General features: G+C 41.4%; 2 protein-coding genes across 2 annotated transcripts in view; one reads left to right on the top strand and one right to left on the bottom strand.

The window, feature by feature from the left end:
• LOC114550677 (zinc finger protein 2 homolog) overlaps positions 1 to 9660 on the top strand; it is a 393410-nt gene that overhangs the window by 321384 nt on the left and 62366 nt on the right. The gene's annotated exons all lie outside the window — the stretch shown is intronic.
• LOC114550698 (coagulation factor XIII A chain) overlaps positions 1 to 9660 on the bottom strand; it is a 144070-nt gene that overhangs the window by 114893 nt on the left and 19517 nt on the right. The window lies entirely within an intron of this gene.

Here is a 9660-nt window from a genome sequence, read left to right as displayed (position 1 = left end):
GGCCTACTGAAAGTGGCCCAATACAGATATTCTTCTCCAGCAGATGACACAAGTGTCCGTGCTTAGAGTAAACCAGTTAATATCACTGACTTGGACAAAGTCCACCAGCTAACCGGAAACAACTGAAGAACAAAAGAAGTTAGCACCAAGCTAACGACAAGGACTGAAGCTGCCAGCTTCCTCCAGCCTGCCCGATTGGATACGACCCAACAGAGTCTGCATTGCAACAGCGATACCATAGCAACAGCAGTTTTGTAAATTTGTAAACTGTTTAACTTCTGTTAATGTACCGTATCAGTGTTTCCCACAGGTTGAGAATTTACTCGTGGTGGTGGGTGGCGCAGGATGTGACGGCGTGCCATGTGATGGCTGTGTTCTGTAATAAACTAGTCAAATGAAGGTTTCTGAACTATTTTTTGGAAAACAAAGACTGCATTACATTAACCAAAATTTTTTAAAGAATAACTATTTACATATCAAACAAAAAAGACTTAACGATGATAGGTGAAATTATTGCGACAATATTCTTCATCTGACACAATTTCAGTGTAGTTTTGAGGAAAATATGCCATATGCCATAATGTTGTTGAATATCGCAATATTACTTACAATAAATAAACTGATATTAAAATGTACTCAGTTCTGCCTTTCTGCTGCTTTCAGTATTCTGCTAAAATACAACAAATTAGCTTGAACCTGAATTTAAAACAAATGAAAGTGTATCCATGATGCTTTTTGCCAAATGTTAATGGCTTACCTGGAGCCAAAATGTTATATGTATACATGAGATTCTCGGCAACGTCATCACTGCTTGCGCACGCAACCGGGGGGCAGAAAGAAGACGTGTTTTGTGTAGCTAGCTAGCTAGCTAGTAGCGGCATAGCGTAAGTCAAAATGCCAAGGAGTTGTTGCGTAGTTAATTGTACAAACAGAGCCAGTGATGGGTGCCTGATGTTTAACATACCTAGGGGGAAGCATGCTTTTGCCAAAAACCGGCGGAGGTTATGGCTTCAAGCCATAAGAGGGGCAGATTGGGGTCATGTGCAAGAGTCAGGCTCCCATTGTATCAATCAGAAAAGTTGCAGCTTGTGGTTGTTCAGCTAAGTGATATCTACCTGTCAGGGCTGTGGTACTCGAGTCCGGACCATAGACAATTAAAGGTCCGGACTCGAGACAAGTTTACACAGCTAGCTAAAGCTACGCAGATGTTTTGCTAACGTTAGCGCAACAGTGTTAGCTTAGCCTACTAGGTAAATATTACGACTGCCTTAGGAGTTTACTATATCTGCGTCCACGTTGCCAACATAGGACCTGTGGCGTTAGTGCTCCTTTTGTACATAACTTTATTGAATGAACTATTAAGCTTCGCTCCTCTGAGATGGGTGGGTTTTTGTTATGTTACATACAAAGCTAACTGGCTATAGTTAGCCTACATTAGCTAGCGGACATTAGCTAACGTTGCCGAGACAGTGGCAGTAGAGCTTCGGCGAGCTAACCAAGACAGTGTTGTCGCCCTCTCGCCCACAATCAACCTCTGCTGCTAAAAACAATCAACCTGCAGTGATGTTTTGAAACTAACATATCGTACCTTTTCCCAGAAATCCTGGCCATTATTTTAAGGCATAAACCAACCATAAGGGTACACTCAGGAGTAACCCTGCTGCTAACACGGGCTATCACATTAGCCTAAAATGATAATTATAGCCATACATAATTATCACAGTAACACTGCAAAATTAAAGACAGACAAACAGATCCAACTAAAATCATGTTTTATTGAGTCAGCAGTTATATGCAAACAATAAGGAAAGCTTAAAGGAATACGCCACCGGAATGCATGTGGAAATTCTAGCAGCGAGGTTTCCCCATTGGAATGAATGGCAAACAGAGCTATAGCTAGCTTCTCATAACGAGAGCTCTCCAGCTCACAACAAATGATTAAATTGTAATCGGTGAAAAATGTTAGCTTTGTAAGACCATAGAGTATGTGTTATATAAATCGGACCAGCTCACCAATCTGTCTTTCTGCCCCTGGTATGCGCACGCACCCTGTAATGTTTGTAAACAGGAAACCCGTCTATACTAGGGCTAAATGAAGTAAATTCTTGTTCATTTTGTTTGTTAGATCGTTGTTAGTTTTGAAGTGTTTTAATCCGTGTTTTGGGGATCCTAAACAAGCTATTTTGTACCAAACATTTCCTGTTGCACTCATTAAGATCTCATCTGAGCAGATTTCTGCCATTCAAACAACTCTTGAGTTGTAGTTTAAAACTTTTACAGCCAATTAAAGGAAATGACGGGTTTTATTCCGGCTCAAGTTCATATATACAGTTAATGGATACAGGCACGTAGAACTGATGGCTTGGTTAGCATCGATTAGCAGAGGATTTGTTGGCTTGTCAGTCTATATCCCAACCATAGACAAACAAAACGTAACATTCATTTGCCGTCATTTCCACACGGTCAAAAAACTTTGTTTTTCCTGCATCAGCAAAACCCGTGTGAAGTTACCTATTGATCATAATACCTTCTTTTGATGGAGTAAGGTCTGGGTACACCTCAGGTGCATTCTGGGATAGGAGAAAAAGAAACGCAAATGTATTGTATTTTGTCCATTTTGTCTTTTTACACCCCTTTAACTTTGAACGAAAATGGGGTTGTAAGATATTGTTTGAAAACGTATGCACAACAATTCATATGTCTTACGAAATTACAGCAAGACTCGACCAGCCTTTACAGTTACAGTTAGCTGAGAAGATGTTATTATGAGCCGAGTACAGAGCATCGTGTGGAGACGGTCCTTTAAGCGCCCGTTATACAGTCGAGTTTAGCCGGCAAAAAGTGAGCGTCATGCGGCGACGACCGTTAAGTTTATACACCAAAAGGAAATTTGCCCGGGTCCGATTTTTCTCGCAAAGTCATAAAATGATTAACGGCAGGCAGACCCGCGCTACAGTCACACATTCTGACGTGTCACAGATTTCGATGTAACACCGGAAAAGCCTGTGCTAGCATATCCAGACAGGGAAAAGGTAGTGGGAGATTTATTTATATAGGTCTTGTTGTGTTTAGGGATGCACCGAACTCAGATTTTTACCAAATTACGAACCGAACTCTGGGTTTCGGTGCATCCCTAGTTGTGTTTTCATTTTTTTTTTTGAAATTATCTGATGTAGCTATGGCTGATACAGGGCCATCACAGGGGGAAGGCAACTTAACAAAGAACGTAAAGCTAGAAGGGGGAGTGACAGACTAGGGGAGAAAACCCAAGTCAATTTTGGTCCGGTGCAAGCCATGATGTCTCTCTCTTTCTCATGGGTGGGCCAAATTCTCTGGGCGGGCAGAGCAGAGAAAGGGGAGGTAACCTCCCAGATTGGCCCATCTGAGCTTTCATTTTCTGCTAGAGCTAGCATGCTAACGGTTAGCCCCCTGGGCCCCTTGTTTTGGCGAGTAACGTAGAAAGCCGTGCAGATTTTGAACAGCTCACCCGGAGACTGAAGGCAAGAAACCACGTTTTTTTCCAACGTTTGAATGCGTGTGGAAGCACCAGAGACACAAAATAACACCCCAAATCCCAGGAAAAGTGATATTTTCATAATATGGGCACTTTAATAATGTCATGTGAGGGTATTTAACTTCTGAAATAGATGTAACAAAAGTTCACTATTTAAGCTAGGATTTCAGAAAATCTGATGTGTGGTTGGCTTTTTTTAATTGACCTGAATATGATGTACTAACCACTGGTGGAGAACGTATTCAGATTGTTTATTTAAGTTAAAGGGTGTGCTTACAGGTACAAGTTGGCCGCTCCTGATTGCTGCCAAGCTGGTTCACCTGCTCCCAGCTGCACACCTGCAACCCATCCACTAATCAACGCTGCACCGTAGCAACCACTCACAGATGGCCACATCCTCGTCTCAGCTATACAGTGGTAGTGGCACCGCGCAGTCACTAGAATTGTGCATTCCAGTTTATTTCCTCGTGTATTCCGTCTGATTTAATTCTAACCTGCTTTACCTGTGCCATAGAATCTCTGCCTGTCTGCCTACCAGGGGCGGATCTACTTTTGTTATACTTATTAGCTACGTGGACCTACAGTGTAACGTTTTGCAAGGCTAACCAGAGCTTTTCACGTCTTGACTCTTGCAGGCCACAGTACAGTCGGAGAGATTAGCTGAGGCCTTCTAATGAAAATGAAAGCTAAAAGTGGGGATGTTGCCGGCTTTCCTGCAAAAGGACGACAAGTACGAGGGAAATGAAGTAAGGAGAAGGCAGTCACCTGGAGAGACAAGGAGGGTCAGGGCAGGAGAAGGCCACAGAAGGGGAGGACGAAATAAGTGAAGGAGAAAAGGGAAAAGAAGAATTGAATGTGAGGGAGGAAGAGGAGGCTGCAGGTTGTCTTGTCCTCAATGATTTTGACGGATGTGGAAATAATGTTCTGTGACACCTTCCGTGGATTTGAAAATGCTTTTATTTTTAGCAGAAAAGGTTCGGCAGTGAAAAGAAAAAAAAAGTCAATCACCAACAATTTGTTTTTCATCCAAACATTAAAATGATGATTAAAGTGGCTATATATGTAACTTCGTGTTGATTCTAGCGGCCGCTTTGGACAAAAGCGGTTGTGTTTTTAACCACACCTGCTGTCGTAAAGGTCTTTTCTATACGGTGCTTTGTTGCCCACTGTATTACCGTTGTTACCGTTAACGGTTACGGTCATATAGTCGCGATGAATGTTAGTTCACTGTCACTGTGTCACGTGCCAAAGCATTAAGAGGTTGTTGTAGCAACCAACGTCATAATAACTTGGATTCATACAGCGCACTTCAGGAAACGTCACAGGGTGACAAGGGGGAAAGAAAATCGTAAGCCAACACAAAGATGAAGTCAAGTGGAAACGTGCGGGGACGTAATTATATGTTGGCTATTGGTGTACAGCCCCATCGCGCATTGTAAAGTTATCTACAAATAGACGTTATATACCTGAGGGCCAATCCAGGGTCGGTTTTGAATCATTTACAATCCCGTAATTGCCTCCATCCGTTGAAAGCCCGACCGAAGTTGACTCACGTTATCGCCGTTGTCTTTCCCTTTCCCTTTTTAGCTTTTAGTTGTTCTTCGTTTCATTTCCTTCTTTCCTGTGATGGTCCTGCCCCCAGTATCAGCCACAACTACAACAGATTACTTCTAAAATAACATTAAAATACAATTAGGCCTATATAAAGAGATTTCCTGCTACCTTTTAACTGGCTCAAAAGGCTGAATACTAATGCAGGCTTTTTTCGGTGTAACAAAGAAATCCGTGACCTGTCGGAATGTGTGACTGTCGCGTCGTCTACCTGCCGCAAATCATTCTGTGACGACGCGGGAAAAATCAAGCAGAAACCCAAGCAGAGGCCTTACTAAAAACGACATGAAATTAGCATTCTTTTCAATGTTAGACTTGTTTGCTGTTACAGGTAATTTAAGGCCATTAACGAAAAGAGCTTCAGAAACATTAAAAAGTTCCATATAGTCACTCGCCAAGACATTTATTGCCTAAAAAGTGTAATGATTAATATTTCAACTCATTCCAGAGCAGAGATGTGATGGAGGAGAGCTGCTGCCAGACTGGTCCAGCGGTGACTAACTCAATTATCTGCTCATACTTTAGTTCTCAAAACAAAGTTTGGAAAGAAAAAAATCGTCAAATTTGCCCAATAAAGCTATTAAAAATGATCTGTTATGATTCCTCTATATTACCTTCAACCCTCGAGCTTCCTCACTAAATTAGCTAAACTCATTTTAAATATCAAAAGCTTGGATTTCCTTGTGATTTGTGTACATGGAAGTCGAACAAGAAATAAAATCATAAAAGACGTGGTTTGCTCTGGTTTGTCGGCTCCGCCCACTCAGTTTTGAAGCTGCTGTGATTGGTGGAGGTCGTGGTGGACATGGCGAGGGGCGGGGTCACACAGCTCTGTGAACCAGTCATCTCAGGGCGTGATGTCGACCCAAGCAACTCCCTTCACCTGAAAAAAAACACACAACAGGGCAAGTATATTTCAGTCTGAGATGTAGTGGAAAGTAGTTAAAAGTGATTTGGAGCTCCTTCTGCTAGGCGCTGGGTCACAGCTGTGCTCCTGTGTCTTAGGGATGTCACGAGAACCGATACTTGCGATACCTTTCGATTCTAAAATGACAAAACACAGACGATGCCCATTTTTTTTTGAGGCACCGTAAGCACCGTGAGCACCAGTACTTCCGGTCCATGGGACCTATGTTTTCGAAAAAATAACGAGTCAACAGAGAGATAATCATTATTTTTTTTATCCTGTTTGAATTGAGCCATGAATTACACATATGATGTTCATCAGCTCAATAGATGATTTCGCAAGTCAAGAAAGTCTCCATTTATTGTTAAACTGTTGGAGTATAAGACTGTTAAAATACGAAATTAGAAAGACTACACACTTAGCATGGATGACGTCTCGCTGAAACTACGATGTCTTGTGGGTATCGTACCGGGGATGTAACGTTACTCACACAAGCAGCCGATCTTGCTTCTTCTTTTGCTTATGTGCTGAAAACACTTCACTGGATAAAACACATAAGGTAAGGTAACGTTACATGTGTTGTGGAACAGAGCTAAGCTAGCTAACTAGCGAGCAAGTTGAGCATCAAGCTAGGTGGTGTAAATTGTGTGAGACGAGTTGATGTAGTTCACTGAGCGGTTTCACATAAAACTAAGTGGTCATATGACAAACCTACGGCTAACTGAGACTGTCTTCAGTTGAAAATTATCTTTTAAATCGATGAACACGTGGCGCCAAAGTGGCTAGTGAGAGTGACTGTGTTACCCGCCACTGCCGAAATCTACCCTCATTTGGCGGGTGCTAATGTCAAGCCCTGCTACTTACCTTTCTAATGGAATATCATGTTAACCAATACCTTTAGCTTTGTCTTTACGAGAGCCGGCAAAAGGAAGCTAACACCGGTGAATTAGCCGCGCGCTCCCCTTGGCCATACGTGGACGCCCCTATCTCCCCGCTGTAAACACTCTCGGGGCACTGCGGGTTTTTCGGGGGTAATCATCATATTACCAAGTCCAATTAACATCAATGCTGTCAACTTCTGTACTTGTGGTCTTCACAATAAAATGGCATGCTTCAACAACTCCAAATTATTCAGTAAAAGCTGAGCGTAAAGTCGTAGCGCCACCTGAGCCTCGCCCAAGGCTCCTTACTGCTGCCTCTCATCAGTCACTTTTGCATACTAATGGACCTTTTTCACAGCAGACATTTTGACTTGTCACAGTAGGAAAAGCACAGCTGAAATTGATAACCTTAACGATGGCTCAATTCCATCAAGTGGAATGCAGCCATCGTTAATGGTTTTGAATACACCTGTACTTCTCCTACTATGACATAGTAGTACTATGACATTTTTCTGCCATGAAAAAGGTCTATTACATATACATACAGTACAGGCCAAAAGTTTGGACACACCTTCTCATTCAAATGCGTTTCCTTTTCTTTTCATGACTATTTACATTGTAGATTCTCACTGAAGGCATCAAAACTATGAATGAACACGTATGGAGTTATGTACTTAACAAAAAAATGTGAAATAACTGAAAACATGTCTTATATTTTAGATTCTTCAAAGTAGCCACCCTTTGCTTTTTTATTAATAAGGGAAAAAATTCCACTAATTAACCCTGACAAAGCACACCTGTGAAGTGAAAACCATTTCAGGTGACTACCTCATGAAGCTTATTGAGAGAACACCAAGGGTTAGCAGAGTTATCAAAAAAAGCAAAGGGTGGCTACTTTGAAGAATCTAAAATATAAGACATGTTTTCAGTTATTTCACACTTTTTTGTTAAGTACATAATTCCATGTGTTCATTCATAGTCTTGATGCCTTCAGTGAGAATCTACAATGTAAATAGTCATGAAAATAAAGAAACACATTGAATGAGAAGGTGTGTCCAAACCTTTGGCCTGTACTGTATATTTAAATTCTACTTGCACTTCAGGGGGGAGGGGGACAATCGCCCAGGAAAAGCACAGCAAAAAGACAGGAAACAGTGTGAGGCCGCCAGGCCGGATGTGTCCGGATATGGCCAATTGCCGCGGACAGTGTCTGAACATGAACACAGTTACGTTACACAGTACTTGAGTGATTGTTGTTACATTCCACCGCTTGTAATATGATAGAGGAAGGTGTGGAGGTTACCTGACAGAGGTTGCTGCAGTCCATCACCGCCACAATGCAGCGCTTTCCGTCCAGCCGAGGGTTGAACGACTCCGTCCAGGAGATCGAAGCCTGAGGCTCAATGACTCTGAAACACACACACAGGTGTATGGGAATGAATACACATGAGCCAAACAGCAACATGTCATCACCATAGACTGTATACATAAAGACGTGTTCCCACTTCCTCCCACTGTACAAAATTTAAGGCAAAATATTCCGGATAGGGACAATAAAAATTTTATGGTTATTCACAGTTACAGGTTTTTCTTGTCCTTTTACCACGGACATTTTTTCGTGTTTAAGAGCCGTGATTTGCAGCGGCTCCGTGCGGAGCTTAGCACCGCCCATGACGATTCTGATTGGTTTAAAGAAATGCCATTAAACCATAGCATGTTTTCCTCCCATCCCCGAATGCTGTGTGGAGTAGCCAAACTCTCGCTTTGGAGGAGGGTCTGGCAAAGTGAGACTACGTATGTATTGCAATGTGGTGTAATGTAATAATTCTGGTAAATTTCAGTAGTTTTTTTTTTTCCCGGTGAAAATCTCATACAGAAAATTTTGACCTTTGCCATGTAAGTGTTTTGATGTGTCACTATAAACATTTCATATCTCTTTATTTCTCCATGATATACTCAAATTTGACCTTTTTAAAGTTAGTTTAGGAAGACATTAACAAGGAGGAAAATGATGTATGAAAACATTTGGTTTACCAATTGGGTCGCCTAAAGTCTGGGCTGCTTGCTTAAGATCATACACTGTATATAGAGATGGATGACGCGTCTCCACTTCTTCTCACTGTACAAAAGGGAAGCCAAATGCCATATATGTATATACTATATATAGATGCGGCAACAATTTTGGGTCATATATGCTGTGCCACCTAAAGCATGTTCTATCAAGGCAGGAGGTCTATCCACAATTAAAATCATCATTTCTCACAACATTTTCAACCGATTTTTAAGCATTTTGCTTTGCTACGAATGACAGACATGTATTTAGGATACAGGATACTTGGTTAAATAGAAAATGCCGCTTTTCTTACCAAAATATCTTATTTAGTGTCGATAGTAACACAACTTTAAGCCTTAATATAAATTAAATGGGTGAGTAATTTAAAAGAAAATCACCCCTCAGTCGTCATGAAGTGCCCAAAGGGGGAATTTAATAGAAACCAAAACAAAAAGAAACTTTTTTTGAAACACTCTGTAAATGTGTTTATTTATGCTGTAAAAGTTTGGATTTTTTACCATGGGGGGTCTATGGGGATTGACTCGCCACTCGAGCCGCCGAGCTGCTGCTATAATGACACACATCAGCATCTTACTAAAATATTACTAATCACCTAAATAACAAATACTTTACCTGACACAAGCTAGCATTAGCTTAACTTTGTTAATCACGACAGCCACTTCATGTTTCCTTA

This window comes from Perca flavescens, chromosome 24 (genome assembly GCF_004354835.1).
Source record: "Perca flavescens isolate YP-PL-M2 chromosome 24, PFLA_1.0, whole genome shotgun sequence".
In the NCBI taxonomy this organism is placed as follows: domain Eukaryota; kingdom Metazoa; phylum Chordata; class Actinopteri; order Perciformes; family Percidae; genus Perca; species Perca flavescens.
This window is presented reverse-complemented; position numbering and strand designations above follow the sequence as displayed.